Below are 16,479 nucleotides of genomic sequence, written 5' to 3'. Positions count from 1 at the left end.
AGAAAAAATAAATAATTATTTTGGAAAAGGTTGTTCTATCTAAAAAAAATCTTGTTATACTTAATTAGCAGAACTTTCTCAACTCCATACTTGCCTTAGGTTTATTCATAGGTTAAAAAATTATCACCTCCTTGAGATGCTAAAATTATTTTAATTTTGTATTAGAGAAGGATTCCAAAGACAAACAGAACTCTTGTTTTTTACTGAAGTTTTTACAGCCGCCTGGTTGCTAGGGGTGGGACTTGTTTACATGACCACCAAGTTCTGTTACCATTCCAAGGGCAAAGTCTGTGGTGGCCTGACAGTGGTGTGTTCAACCCTGCTGTAGGCGTTTGAGATCCCTTCACCTGTTTCAAATACAACAGCTGTGTGTCGCATGGCTTCTTGTCTGTGAATCTGTGGACCAGAATGTGCTTGCAATAGCAAACACTAATAACAAATCCTATCCCCGAACTGTATAAAACAAACAAACAAAAAAACATTTTTCTTTGACCATCAGTAGACCATCAGGTCTACTTATAATCTGTGACTGAAGAGTTTGATAATTAAAGCCATTTTTTAAAAAATAATTAATGTCACTAGGAACTGAGGGAGGGGGTCAAAGAGTTCATGAATGGACTAAACGCTACATGTCACACTCTGATGTTGTGGGAGAGAGCCCTGTCTGATTTGTCAGGGAACGTCTCAGTGAAAGAACAGCAGCCTTGGTGACGTTGCTTTGCAGCTAACCGTCTAGCTAAGTTTCTCTATGGTGAAGCTTGAAGAATAGAAATTTGTCATTTGACATGAAGTGCAATGCAGTCTGCTGTGCTTTAACTGCTATATGGGGACCACGGCTGCCACTACGGAAATTTAGCTGAGAGCTGGGTTCACTTGAGTTCACATTCTATAGCTGTCAGCCAAGAAATAGTAGTCAAATCAATAATTCAAGGACTAGACAAGTGCTACTTTTCTTTGAATAAAATATTTGCTGCAGCAGACTTGCCAGAAATAATGTGGGTTAAATGGGTGTGAAACTGTCTGCACACACACAAACAAGTTTGGGAAATGGTGATCAGCATGTTATAGTATGTAACAGAATTCGTGGTAAATTAATTCATTGCATACAATTAACTGAAATGTAGTTGAGAAATGTCTTTAATTTGTCACTTGTTTAAAAAAAATCCAAGATTTCTGATTAAGTATTTTCATTTATTTTTATTGTTTGTTTTAGTTAGCTATTTTTGTTTTTGAACATACTGTAACTACATTTTTTGTAGATGAATGTGATGTGTGTTTATAAGTGTCGGCAGCTAACTGGCTTGGTGGATGTTTTCAGGTTCGTCTGGTGAAGGGTCGTTTCAAGACAGACCCCTGAAGCGTTTGGCTGGCGTGCTCGCGCACCCTCCGTGCTGGTGCGCCCCTCTCCTTCACAAGCTTGCCGAGAGCTCACCCGGCCCTGGCTGCTGCTGGCGGCCGAGTCCGCACCCTCCCGAAGACCTTGATAAGCTGGAACGGGTGTGGAAGATTAGCCAGTGAACTCTGCGTGACGGTAGGTCTCCTCCAGTCAGGTTTGGCTCCCCTGATTCTGAGCCATCTGCTGTAGAGAAAACGACCCAAAAAAACGAAATCAACGACTCTGATCCTGCCATGCTGGGAAAGGAGAGAGATTAAAACACGCTAGTGCTCTCGGTTTCCCTGGGAAAAAAAAGGTTAGATATTCATAGATCTAATGCCGTGTGTTGTCAGGGGCAGCGAGGACTAGTCTGGGGGTTGGTATTATGGGATGTGAGGGTGTGCTCACATCGTAGCTGCTTAACTTCTGTGGTAGGAGGGGAACATGGTAGAGCTAATTATGTCTGGTTTGGGTTGAGTGAGCATTCTGAGCTGATGGAAGCAGACACTGTACTGTTGTGGAACCATAATCATGCTTCAGGTTTCTACTCTGAGTAATGCATCCACACGCAAGTACTCCGTCATTGCTCAGTTTAAGCGTCTTTGTTTGGCTTATGTGTGTTTTAGTATTATTTGTGATAGAAATTACTGTGGTCTTATGAAGTGGGTGGTGTTGTTTGTTTGTTTGTTTGTTTTATTCAGGCCATCGCTTGTAGCTCTTGCTCTGAACATTTGGAGAGTTGGCTCATGTTGCTACACACATTTTTAAAATACTCTTCCACATGACAGCAGCCCAGTGTAAGTTGGCCGTATTGTTTCAGCATGGCTTCACCAGCCTTCTCCAAGCTTGACAGTCCTACAACTGTAGTTTTGCTCTTAGCTGCTTCCCTGCCTTACCTTATAACTCTCAGCAGACAAGCGCAGGGCACGTTAAAGGAAGCTCACTGAGTGCAAGAGTCTTCCCGGATCCACCAACCGTAGAGATCACGGCGTGCTGTGAGACACATTAGAGCTGACTCTGACGATAGGGCTTGTAGGAAGTGGCTGTCTAAATTGCACCAGATAAATCACATCGTGGAGCTGTCGTGCACTTTCTTCGGCGCCCTCTCCTCCCTTTCTCTCTCCACCTAAGCACGACAGGAAGCCCACGCCCTTTCTCCTTCCTGTCCTCTTCTCCCTTGCACACGCCCCAGCCCCAGTTTGACAGCAAGCGTGCTGTTTTGTTTTGTTTCTCTCTTTTAATGATGCTGCAATGTTGGACATCCCTCACATGATGTGGGCTGGCCCTATGTCCTTGGAGCTGGGTGGGTTTGACCCTCTTCGTTAGCGGACGGGCCCTCCTGGCTCTCGCCCCCGCCCCACCTCCCTTCACCTCCTTATGCTTCCTCTCTGTCATGTTCTCTGCTAGCTGTTTCCTCCAACGTTGAACAATGCAGGAAGAAATGCTCACCAGAAAAACCTGAACTGGTGCAGACAGCTGCCTACAGTAACTGTGCTCCACCTACAGCACGAACATCTCTGTGCTATAAATGTATTCTTACCGAACGCGTTTTTCCCTCCTACATCATTTTATTTTGACTGCATAATGAACAAAATCACATATGCACTGATTCCAATTGCATTAAACAAATTCACTCATAGTTACTCTACAGTGATTGGCCATTATCACTAATAACCTTGTTTTTTATTGGTTTAACTCTGTTACTTTTTGAACAGACTGTGTTTTTTAGGTTATTAATGCAACTAAGGTTAATGCCGCTAGGTTGCCAGTTCAAGTCCCACCACTGCTAAGTTACCACTGTTGAGCCCCTGAGCAAGACCCTTAACACTCAATTACACAAGTTTTTCTCAGTCATAATTGTAAGTCACTTCAGATAAAAGTGCCAGATAAATGCTGTAAATGTAATACAAATCATGACCGATCTCCCTATAGAAGTCACACCTGACTATAGATGCCCATTGACTTAAAGGAATTATGCTATTTGATACTATAAACAATTCTGAGACCATGGTTAATAATACCAAATATAAAACATGAATCAATCTTAATTATGATTTTCTTATATATTTAAACAGTTTATAGCACAGGCCTATTTTTTATGACAGTCTAAAATACAAAAAGAGGAAAATACAGCAAGTTTTTGCTCTTCCACTGGAACATGTAGGAAAACCCAAATTCAGTCCGCTGCAAGTACTGCAGAGGCTAGCTGCCATCGCGAATATGAGTCATTCTCAATGTGACCCATGGCTTAAAGAAACCAACACACATTGAAGCTGTGCTAAGTTCACTGGCCTTTTGCTTTACATGTGAGTCATTTCGTGTATGAGCACACAGTGTAGGAACTCTGCTTAACAAAATATTTGTATGCTGTATTTTAAAAAATGTGTAGGAGACCTTTAATAATAATCACAAAGGAATGCAAAAATTTGTCATAATCCATTTGAAAATGGTGTCGACCAGACAATGCTAAATGTATTTTTATGTTAAATCCTTAATAGAAGCTGCTGCAATGGGAAATTAATATTTATTTTCTACTGACATATTTTTGTGGGGATATATGATTGATCATTTGTCCATAATAAAAGTCATGTTTAAGGTTATATTTCAACATTTATGTTCGTGATTATAGTGTTGATTAGTATTGCTACTTTCATGATGCTTAGGTCCTTATCCATTCTGCCTAATTTGCATTTGGTGTTAATGGACTGTGCCTGCAGAGCTGTTCCCACACTTCAAACACCTCAGAAAATGACCGCCTGTCTCACCAGTTACACGGCATACCTCGGAAAACGACCGCCAGTCTCACTAGCAAAACCTCCCTGCATTTACATCCAGACTCATGGCTGCAGTGTTGCCATTTGTTAAACTTCTTTGCAAGTGAACAAGAACTAGTGAGCAAGTTCTCCCCTTTGTTGGACAGTTCGGTGGGCTTTCAGGGACAGGAGAGAACAACTTTCTATGGCCAAAGAAGTTGATGCTTTTTGACATGGCACAAAGAAATTGCAGGCTGGTTTCACTACACGTAACTTTCTCACTTCATCGCGTCAGATTCTATCCTTTTCTGAGATACTTGTGCCTCAGTAGGTAATGGATTCTTCTGATCTAGAGTGTGTGTGTGTGTGTGTGTGTGTGTGTGTGTGTGTGTGTGTGTGTGTGTGTGTGTGTGCTGCAGGTGGGTGCATTTTTTTTTCTATGCTCCATGATGGCCCTCTTGCCTGTATATAGAACAAAGTTGTTCTCAATTTTTGTCTTCCTTTCTTTTTTTTGCCTGTCTGTCTGCTTGTCTACCTTTCTTTCTTCTCTGACAAAGTTGTCTCTGGCTTTGTCAGTTCTGATGCAGCCAAACAGAAGGAGCACTTGAGGCTTGAGTTATGAGCAGTGGAACATCAGTGACAGTAGCCTGTGCTAACAGTAGAGCCTCTCTGTGTGGTCACCTCACTGACACTAATTATATGTACCAGGCCCACAGTGGTTTTGTTGCACTGTGTAACAAAACTTTATTATGTAGGCATGTTTATGACATAAATGCTATCCTTATGTGATGTGAAGGAGCATGAAAGTCAGTTCTACCCTGTGTGAACTAGCCTGGGAAGCCACAGAGAGAGACCAGCTTACCAGAAGCCACAAAGAGAGACCGGCTTACCTGTAGTCTGTTCTGCCTTCCCTGCCCCGGGGGCTTTTACTTGAGATCACCGAGCTTGGGTCAGCATTGACGTTGAGCCCCTAACTTGGCTAATTTGTAATTTAAAACACAGTCACTGGCTGGGATGCTCTGGTTGCATAGTGGGAGAGACAGGAAAAGCCTCTTGGCTTTGGAAGAATAGCCTGCACCTTGGCTTGTCTAGGTGCTACCTGATGCTCTTGAAAAGTCACCTGACCTTTACCTGGCTCACGTTTAGGCAGTTCACTGCTAGCTGAGCCTTCTCATGTCCATACAGGTCTGTCACGAATCACCATAAATGACCACATGTAATGTATGTAACTAACAAAGTCCAAACCTGCTGAAAACGTTGAAAAGTTGCAGGCACATTTTTATTATTCCAAAAGGGAGAACTTTACAACCATATAGACCCCCTGGCATACAAAAGCAGAGATCTCTTGAGTACAAGCAGACTGATACATAACAGTACCGTTTAAAAAGATCCAACTTGGACACCCATCTGGCTTTACCAATAAAATCTATTCAGTCCTCTAGACTAGGTGTAGGGAAACCATCTGTTGTAGTCACCTGATTTAACCTTTTGGTAATCAACACAGAATTTCAGCATGCCTTCTGGTTTTGGAGGCAGTTCTACAGGAGAACCAAGGTCACTCTGCCAAGGTTCAGTAGCTCTTATCGTTTCCACAGACTAATTCAAACTTAACAGACTTACTAGGGAGCAAAATTATAAGGGTGTTGCTTTATCCGAATTCTACCCCCAGTGTGCAGATCATGAGTGGCAAAGGTAGATAGGCCAGGAGAATCCCAAACAAACCTGGGAACTTGTACCAGGCTCTCAATATCTCTCTACTGTTCCTTTGAAAGTTGAGTAAGATGTTTTACCTAATTCCTGTAAATGTACAGAGTTGAGCCCTGAATGGCTCCACTCGCCCACTTTCTTTCTGCTCCGACAGTGGATTTCCTGACCCAATAACTGTAGGCTGAGTTGACTGGTCTAAGACCCGCTAGCCCTCGGCTCCTCTACATAATTAATAGACACAATAGCAACCGCACTTTCAAGCGGTCTCCACTCTCCACACTACAGTGTTAAAAAGCACCGCACCATTCAGCGCTTCCAGACGATGTTAATATGGCATTAATAAATTGATGCGACTGCTTGGTTTTCTGTCACTGATCCAGGGTACTGAACACATAATTACGATCACTTCTCCTCTTCAGTAGCAGGCACGGTCCACAAAATCCAAACACTGAAACTGCTACCTTGCATTTAGTTCAGCATCAATACCCCCACAGCAAAAGAACCGCCCACTGCTTTTTGTTATATATCATACTGTCTTCTCATGTGTTTCTGCATCATCTGGTAATTCTAGCAACATCATAAGCCACAGATGATTTGGACACACACTGAGCCTTCTCTCTTATAATTGTTGTATTTAATTTCTTCTGTTATCTTTGAAAAATCAGTAAAGACATTTGATTAAAAAAATAATAATAATGTGCTTTCACTTTCTGGCTTCATGAATGTCACTTTGGCCACCTTCAGGGGGCCCTGCACCTCATGGTCGAACAATAACTACTGTGTCCTGTGGACTCAGTAACTGCATAGCAACGTCCTAATCACCTGGGAGTTGCACACACTAGGTCTTAATCATAGACTTCATTGTATGATGGCATATTTCTTCGGTGCCTTGAATTTGTGGGTGATTGATTAATCGAGGAAACTATTTGGTCGATACCAAGCTCATGCATGACCTGAAAAACACCAGATACAAAATTAGCTACCCTAAAATAAGAGGAATAAGGTTAATAAAGCTTCCAAGACTGTGAGAGCTTTGATATTTTGCTGTGAGATTGCTTCAGGGAAATGGTTTGTCACATACATAATTGTCAAATATATTAATTCCCTCCTATTTGTCTTGGGAATAGGGCCAACACAGTCTATCAAGACATGAGAGTAGCTCTTCACACACCAGTAGAGAATTTAGTGAGGCTAGTGGGATTTTCTGATTGGGCTTCCTATCCGTCTGACGGGAATGACGAGAACAGCAGAAAGCCACCATGTTTCGATGTAGTCTTAGCCATTAAAAATGCTGCATTTCTTTGCTCTTGAGTTTTGAGAATACCTGTGTGCCATAGACAAGTCATGTGCTGAATACACAACTTCATCTCTAAGACACTGGGGCAGCACAGTCTGCTCAACTGCAGCCCAGGCTTCTGACACTGGACAGTGCAAATGGCGTCATACCAGCACATGGGTGGATATTAGTGTTCTTCAGGCTTGATCATAAATCACATAAAGTCTCAGTGAAGTTTTAGTGCTCACAGCTGAGGAGCATGCGTTTATTCAGACATACATCATCTCCAAAGAAGGGCCTTCATACATGAAAATTTAAAGGTCTAAACATGAATGTTGTCACTTTTCACTGGTTATCAAAGACAAAGACTTAACTAGTTGGCCATGCCATAAGAGATGGCCATGCAATACATGCGATACTTCATTTTCATTTCTACTTATTCACAAACAGGTGGGTTGGTGCTTCTTTCGGCAGCAGGCAGTCCTTGCATTATCTCTGTTCCAGTGCGGTGAAGGTCAGGCCTCTAGCATACCAGTGTGCACTCCCTTGCAAAGACTGGAACAGAGGCCCTCTCTCTCACACACACCCTGCTGCTCAATTAATGCATCCTTATTAACCTCCTTATAACTGCTTTCCCCTGGTATAAAAAGCAAACACGTTGTCAATTCCACACGTGGTTTATCTTGGGACGTTTCTGACACCACTACTCCAGTCACTCCAGGTAATTCAGCCTGAGGTTCTACTGAGGTTTGCTAATGCGACTACGCACAGGTAGCCACATGTGCTGCAAAAATATCAGCAAACTTCTTCCAGGCTTTTAACATAACGGGGCTTCATTCACCACTGAAGTGATTAACCTGATTGCTGACAAGATAAATTCCTAACGAGAGGACAACGCCTTTAACATGCAGAGAAGACACAACACCTACAATAACTTCACTGCTGAAGGGATTAGAAATTTTTTTTTTTTAAGTCCTTATGTAATAGAATGGAAATATAATATTTCCCAGTGCACTCTATTAGGACTGGCGGAAACTCAACGATGCCTGCTAATGGCAGAGACTGAGCAGAGATGGTCACAGGAGTTTTACGGTCTCCCTTAACTGTAGTTATAAACCCATAACACACTACCTCGGCCCCACAATGGACTCTACCTCAGACCCAAAAGCCACATCTCTGTTTCGGACACCAGCTCCACAGGACGACATTCATTATTTGAACAGTCCTTATGTAAAGCAGAACACTATGGATTTATGTCCCCAGGTTTGCTATAGAAATAACAGCTAATATCCTTAAAGGAATGACTACTCAGCTGAGCCTCACCAGAAGCATGTCTTCTCTTATCCTGGGACTTTTCATTCCTGTGTTGCTGGGGAGAAGCTATTTTTTTCCATCCCTGCCAGGGCTCCTGATGAGTCAACTCACAGTTATCTGCTATTTCAGTCACTGCTATCAATGCTTCTATGAATTACTCATTCAGATGTTCTTCAGCATGCTTGGGAACACTTTTTATGAATTGTTCAATCAACATCAACTCTCTAATTTCCTGGAAAGTGTATACCTCGCCGGCCCATAGCCACTTATCAAATGGCAGTTCCTCTTGGCGGCCTACGTCCACATACGTTTGATCTGGCTTCAACCTACCTGCCATGTACTGTAGTCTGAATTCTGCCAGTACCAATTCAAGATGGCTTTTTTCACAGTCTCACATTCTGTGCACTTAAGGGCATCAAGTGACACATACACTTCCTGCGCATTCCCAGCGAAGTCCTGAATTAGGGTCACCCACTCGGTGTGAGGCCACTCCCTCTCCCTAGCTGTTCTCTCAAAGGGTTCATAGACAGTACAAGCTGGCTTGGTGTTAAACTGAGGCATTGATGCAAAACAATAAGAAATCTAGATTCATTGTCTCTCTGGTGCTGCCTGGTCACCTGGTTTACTCTCGTATGCTCTTACTTCTCTCCGCTTATTCTGGTTAACTCCCGTTCCTTCGTAACCTCCTCTCTAACTCAGCCTTGGCATCAGGCACCCCAAAATACAAAGTTTGAAGTTAGCACACACTAACCCGCATCTCCAATAACACTTAAACCAATGCCACTTTCAGTAAAGCAACAAAGGATAATGACGTCAAACAACCTTACCAAGCTAAACACAACACCGTTGGTTCAATTCCCCGGACACAGCCCCCAACTGTGGCGTACCATGCTGAAATCACGCTGTGTCACTCAGGCAATGTTATCTAGTGAAGCTTAATATGTAAGTCTGTTTGTAACATACATCAGTTCTACCCTGTGTGTGGGAACTAGTCTGGAAAGCCACAGAGAGAGATCAGTTTACCTGTAGTCTGTTCTGCCTACCCTGTCCTGAGGCCTTTTACTTGAGGTCACCAAGCTTGGGTCAGCACTGACGTTGACCCCCTAACATAGCTAATTGAGTCAGTTTTCTTAATTTTTTTTCTGGTTTATGGAGGGTATTTAAAGCGCAGTCACAGGCAAGGAGTCTCTGTTTGTATAGCAGGGAAGACAAGAAAAGGCCATGTGCTTCCAAGCAAGCCAAAAAGCCTCTCTAATGGCTCCCATGTGAACCATTTTAGGATCCCAAAGTAGGTGATGTCATCTGGGATCCTCTGGATGAATCCGTGTCTGTCCCTAACCATGGGACCTAACCATATCCTAACACTAGCACTAGCACCGAGTTGTTATTCCTGCTTTATCTCATAGAAGGATCAGGCTCGTTCCGGTATGCAGAGACAGCAAGAGAAATTCCAAGACTAGATCTGGAGGGCGTTTCAGGGTAAAGGCAGTGAAAACACGTTTTTTTCGGATGCATCACAAATAAGCCAACAAGTTGGAGTAAATGGGTTTCTGTGTAATGCTGTGAAGCAGAGTTTCTCAACCTGTGCTGCTTCTGATGTTTCATACTGCCATCGACTTGGTGCTGACACTTCCCTCAGTTGGATTGGGTAATTTGACTGTTTTTTTTTTCCTTTCATCTGTTCTGTCTCGTTTTCATCATAGGATGTCCTTGGGGTGATGTCACTCCAAGACCCAGTGTAAAATTTCATCCCCAGGGTTTACATCTTGTTAGACACACACACACACACACACACACACACACACACACACACACACACACACACACACACACACCCATTACTATAGAGCATACATGTGTATATATTAAGACATGTGCCACAAACAAAGGGGACTATTAAGTAATACATTGTTAACCTTACACTGATGTGTGTATATTAGTGTTCTCTAAACTAAAGTATATTAGTAATGTGATATATGTTACTTATTGATATTTTAGTGCCGAGAGAGGGTGAGTGATGCACTGTGTAGTGCTGTTGGCAGAAGTCTTTGTGCGCTTGTGTGTGTGTGTGTGTGTGTGTGTGTGTGCGCGCGAGAGAGAGAGAATAAAACAGAGCTTATACGTGTCTGTAGGTGTAAAGTTATGTCTTTGTTACACAGGTTTTCACACAAAGCCTCATTTAAAACTATTTAACACCCCTAATGTGATTTGCCTGTTATCTCTTCTCTCAGATAAGCTGTGGTGATATATAAGAAAAGAAATGATATCATTCTTTTCTTAGGTATTATTTAAATTCAATTTCCTTCGGCCTGGGGACATTTTTCACCGTGACCGTGAAAAGTAAATTGAAATACTCAGACTCCTTTACCTTTTCCTCCCGTTAATGAAAGGTAAAGGTTTCAGAGTGGGGGGAGACAGACAGAGAGACAGAGAGAGAGAGAGAGAGATCAGAAAATGGAGGAGTAACAGAGTCATTTTTCATGCATTGGTCTTGGACCTGAGGGCTTGGTAAGACTAATGCCCTCTTTAGGCTGAGCTGCTGAGATTCCCTGTTAGCAGACTTGCAGGGCTTAATGTTGTGGATAATAAAAACTAGGCTGTGTGCATAGAAAATGGCCTCCTGCCCTGTACTCTTCATCACAGGCTGTCTGGTTATGGTCCTAATTTAGGTCACCTTCACTTTTCATATATGTAGTTCTGCTGGAAAAGAAGAGAACTACAACAGTCTGGTGCATGTCTTTACTTTTGTTAACTTTTATATATATTTATTTACTTTATATATATATATATATATATATAGTGATAGAGATATTGTTACAATTTCATTATACATATTGAAATTACATTAAGTTTATTTTAAGTTTATTTATTTCCATTAAAAGGGACTGGCATGAGCTTTTCACACATGCGCGCGCACACACAAATATTCACACAAATACACACACATCGTGTGTGTTAATACTATCTTTACAATGAAATTATGAACTAGAAATAAGTTGAAATGAACTTACAATAAACTTATAACAAAAGTATTATTTTATGTATTAAATAATATATGTATATTTGCAGAAAAGGTAATTAAAATATATATATATATATATGAACAGTATGTTGAAAAAACAGTCGAGGCCTATTGCTCATAAACCAGAAAAATTTCAGTAGACACATGATGGAAAAGCTGTGATGGATATGTGCAGGGTAATGTGTGATGGTGACACACTACGGAGTCAAAAGTGCATTGAAACACACATTAATCTCCCAGGCTGGACAGGCAGGAGGCAAAAAGAGTAGCAGAATAGAAGAAAGCAACAAAAGGAGAGAGGGGGGGGGCAGGAGGAGGAGAGGAGATCTGGTAACAGGGCTCTAGGTTCTGGAAGGCCCATTCATCATGCAGTGCCTTGTGGGATATGGGAGGGTCATGCTCACACAATTGCTGTCTGTTCCTGCTTGCACGATGGGGGGAAAGAACGTTTCACGCTTGTTTAGATACAAACAGCTGATGCACAAATCTCACTCTTATTCTCTCTCTTTCTCTCTTTCACTGACCCTTTTTTGTTTCTTCTTGCTCTCAACCTCTTTTTTTTTTTTGGTTCATTTTCCCCCCTTTTTCTCCCTCTATTTTATTTGCCTTTGACATTGTGTTCTCCTCATGGAATGAAAAATTCTGTGCTCTTTGCCGTTTAGCCACCAGTCCTCAGTTACTTCTCTATATCTACTGGTACTTTTGCTCCCAGGTGTCTGGGTAGGACGCATTTAAACTGAATTGGGACCTTACAAGACAGTTTGTTGATTCACTGCTTAGATTTTTCTAATTTTGTCATCATGTTGCATTGTCAGACTGCCATATGAATTTAGGGCACGTGTTTTAAGGAAAGTATGCATTGAGATGGCTTGTCAAGGACGTCGTGCCTTTGATGACTAGGCAACTCGGAGAGAACTGCCATATGCAGGTGAGCATTCTTAACAAATAACAGTTTGTAAGTGTTTGTCCTCTGAGCCTCTTGACCCTCAGAAGTTCCATATGAGCGCTCCGTGGTGGTTTCGATGAATAAGTCATTTCGCTCAGGCCAACAGTCAGGCTTTCACCAATTCCAGAGCTAGCCAGTTAGTTTTTTATACAGTGCTGGGCACAGCAATTGCAGTATGTATCTGTATAATGCCACCATGGTATTTTGGTCTGTATCATCCAGTCCCAGTGTGGGAGAGATCGAAACCCATCAGTAACCTGATGTAAAGTGTTCCTGACACCGATCTGCTCTCTGAATGGTCTGGTAGTTCCTGGACACACACACACACACACACACACACACCATTACTATCTTACTTCCTTCTTTGTTGGAGAGAAGGAGAAGTCATTATCCCAGCTTTCGGTGTGGATGACTGATTTCAGATTCTTGTGCTTTCTCTGTCCTTGTGTGACCAGCGTCTGAGGAGTCCTAATGAACTACCCCCACCCACACAGCACATCTCTAAGGCCCCCCTTTTCTAACACCTATGATATGTTTGTTTATGATTCGTTCCATGGTCTGCTCTCTTATGCAAGTGTTTCAGCCCTTCATTTCCTGGCGCACGCCATGCTGATTTCCTGCACCGATGTAAGACCGAGAGCTTTTTATTCTGCCCCCCCTCCAACTTCCCTTTCCCACCTGCTTGTGTTAATGTTTTTCTTTCCAAGCACCTCCAGTGCTGCCTTCTACCTGAGAGCTGTTCTTTCTACAGCACTCGGGATGGCACTGGTCTTCACCCAGCTCTCCTACGCTCCCCCAGCCGTCCCACGTCCCCGTAGCCGTCCAGTGCCGAGATTAAAAAAGCGTTGAGGGGAGCGGAGATTACAGCTCTTAAAATGGCTGTGAGGATTGCATGTTGCATGTTGAGAGAGAGATGACCTCACTACCACGAGATGAAGGCTGCTGGTGTCTTACTGCTGAAGGTGCTGCTGGTAGTTTTTGGCATCTAAGCCAAAATGAGACCGTCTCTTCTTGTCCTTGGAGGATGTGCGAGCAAGGCCAGATTTTGTTGATGTTATTGTTCTTAAAGTGGGAATGTAAAGGAAGTGTTTTAGTTTTTGTAAACGTATCATGTATTGAAAACATTTCCAGTATTTGTTTAAAAATGTAAATACAAATGTAAAAGAAGCAGACTTAAGGTCTTTGTGGGTTTCTCCCAGTGTAGCACTTGTTTCTCCCAGTGGAACTATGCCCCACCAAGGACACACAAATGTCACCTGTTAAAAATAATTAACAAAAATAAATGTACAAAATGTAAAAAACAAAAAAAACAAAGACGTGTGTATATGTGTATGTGTATGTAAAAAACATTTTGGCACATATGCCACCACATCTTGCTTTTTTCATTTAGTATTGTACTTATGTGCAATAATTGTACAATACAATAACTAATACAAGTTCAGTCTTCTACTACTGTGACAACACGCATTCTGGAAATGAGCTGAACTTGGTTTTTGCACAAATTTAGTATTAACGGTGTACTTTACTTTTACTTTATTTTCATATAAAGTAGCGATAAGTAGTTTGAATTTAACTGTCCGATCAAAAGTAATTGATTTGACATATGCAGCTGATTAAGTTTTTGCTTCCAGGAAGGGGCAGTGGAATCCTTTCTTCGGACCGATCAAAAGAATCAGCTTTGGAAAATGTAATTCAGTTTCCCAGAGTTTATAGAAAGAGCTGAAATGCAAGTTTGGTCGTTCCAGTCGCCTGTTTGAGTATATGCAACAAAGCACGATTATATCAGACCACAAATTTAAGATATGAAAAATTATTTTAAATATAATTAGTTATGGTAGTGTAGTCCACGTTTATATACATATAAATAGTCTAGTTAACATTAATATCATAATTTATTATTTTAAGAAAGCTTACATTTTTCTATCAAATGCAAGATGTAGCCTGTGTCAAAAACACTGGATACTTTTATTCACAGTGGGTGTCTTTTATCTTGTTGGACGCCTAAGACCTATATGTAAGGGTTCATTCACATGGCGGAGTGCATTTCACTAACAATCCACTTATGAACAGAGACAAACTGGAGAAGGAGTCGTGTGAATTTTTATGGGCGGTGTTTGGGCAGGAAATTATTAATTTACTCTTACTGTTATTTATTTTTCATTATTTATTATTTGCTATTATTCTTATAATATCATTGGTTATATGTTCTGACAAACTCAGGGGATCCAATCTGCGGATGTACAGCTAAGTTATTAGCTGTCTTGTTAGTATGTGTGCCTTGAACATCACCAGTAAACAGGCTGCTATATACTTGTGCACAGTAGTGAAATATTCACTACTGAGTCCAGCACTGATGGACACAGCTTTCTGAGCTTGGGTTTTTCATAGAGTGCTATAGAGGAGAGCTTGTTTCATACAGCTTTGGGTCCTCCCACACTGTAATGTGATTTAAAAAAAAAAAAATCAGTTTCCCCTTTCCGGTTTGTCTTCAGATACCTTATTTCCACTGGGTATCTCATTAGAATTGACAGGAGTTTTTCTGCCTGAAGTTGTCAAGTTTTTAGCTTTGGTCCTTGAGGATCTGCGGCAGTATTTAATAAGACTGGATGTGACGATGTCTCATGCAGAACCCGCTCTGCCGTGGTGAGCGTTCATTAATGCAGACTCGTTGCTCCGCCCATAAGCCCTTAGATACTAACTCTCCTTTCATTACTTATGCTGCGTTTCTTTTTCTTTTCCTTTTTTTCTTCGGAACCAAATCTGCATTTTATTTTCACACACTCGATGTCTGTGACTGGCCGGTTTTCACTATACATGCAGCACGTGTGTGACCTGTGTTGCTGTGAAGGCCTACAGAAGGCTCACACTGCAGCCTTTTGTGATGTTTATACCATAAGTGTTCATACCGCCGTATCTATGCTCTGCCTTCATATCCAATAGAACATGTAGACATGTAGAAAATTATTTAGTCATCTGTCTCATCAGAAGATTTTACCAAATATGCATGTGGGTGGTGTGGGTGTGCTTAGCTATTTTGTGTGTGTGTGGGTGTGGGTGTGGGTGTGTGGTTGTGGGTGGGTGTGTGTGTGCCCAGGAATGGCACTGAAGGACCCAGTAATACATTAAGAGCATCATTTGGCTGAGTCACTCCGACTCGTGGAGTGCCGTACTGCCATCTTTAGAATATTGGTCAGGCCCATTCAGAACGCCCTGACTGAGATGTCTCCATTTAGACTAATCTATTGGTCTCGGGTGTTTTGTCGCTCTTTTGCTCTCTCTCCATCTCTTTCTTTCCCTTTCACACTCTCTCTCTCTCTCTCTCTCTCTCTCTCTCTCTCTCTCTTTCTTGTTCTCTCTTGCTTTCTGTCATGCTAATCTCTCTTGCTATTCATCTTCTCTCTTCCTCCTATCTCACTGGCTCATGATCTCACTCCCAGTTTGTGTTTTTCTCTCTCTAGCCCTTTTTCCCTCACTCTCTTGCTCTCTCTCTCTCTCGCTCGCTCTCTCTCTCGCTCTCTCTCTCTCTCTCTCTCTCTCTCTCGTGCTCTTTTGCTCTTTTTCTCTCTTCTTCCTTTTCCATTCTTTTCTATTGACTAATAATTCATCATCCTTGCAGTGGTTTGGAGAGTGTGTTCTTTGCCTGCTTTTTCATGTATTTTCATGTATTATTGAGTTTGTTCAAAAGGCGGGTTTGAATAATGGATGGAGAAGCAAGTCGTGTCATGACTTCTCCTCTGCTCGCTGCCTTCCTTCTATTTTTGTTTGTCTTGCATTAAAATTTCACAGCTAAGTTTTGCCCTCCGTTTATTGGCACACCGCTGTGAATCAGCCCCGATTAGTGGTCAGAGATTTGAGAAGTGCATGCCTACGCGTCTGCGCATCCTATTGCGGGACCCAGGGGCTGATGGCCGTGGAATCGGGCCCCTCCCGCTCTGGCTATGCTTCTGCGCCGGCCTGCATGGGTCGTGCAGGCTATTGACCTTTCACCTCATCACAAGGTCGTTTCTGTAAGAGCGTGTGCTCACCTTCATGCTAAGATGAGGGATGGAGGAAGTAGATAAGCTGAACTGTTAGCTTAGCCTGTTG

At 42.1% G+C, this 16,479-nt stretch overlaps 1 protein-coding gene and 1 long non-coding RNA gene across 5 annotated transcripts in view; one reads left to right on the top strand and one right to left on the bottom strand.

Annotated features, from left to right (window-relative positions):
• ndst1a (N-deacetylase/N-sulfotransferase (heparan glucosaminyl) 1a) overlaps positions 1-16,479 on the top strand; it is a 50,973-nt gene that overhangs the window by 2,959 nt on the left and 31,535 nt on the right. For 2 of the 4 annotated variants that reach the window (XM_081712957.1, XM_027007181.3), the window contains exon 2: positions 1,319-1,531. The gene's annotated coding sequence lies outside the window, so the exon portion shown is untranslated. Of the gene's footprint in view, positions 1-1,189; positions 1,532-12,020; positions 12,376-16,479 lie in introns of those variants that run through there. The other 2 variants (XM_081712958.1, XM_081712959.1) reach the window with 2 other exon arrangements.
• LOC113575601 (uncharacterized) lies at positions 7,342-8,475 on the bottom strand. The gene is made up of 2 exons (XR_003410433.2): positions 8,435-8,475; positions 7,342-7,748 (listed from the first exon to the last, which is right to left on the bottom strand). It is a non-coding gene; the product is annotated as an uncharacterized LOC113575601 (long non-coding RNA).

Source organism: Electrophorus electricus, chromosome 4, assembly GCF_041902795.1.
Source record: "Electrophorus electricus isolate QZ-2024a chromosome 4, ASM4190279v1, whole genome shotgun sequence".
NCBI lineage: Eukaryota > Metazoa > Chordata > Actinopteri > Gymnotiformes > Gymnotidae > Electrophorus > Electrophorus electricus.
This window is presented reverse-complemented; position numbering and strand designations above follow the sequence as displayed.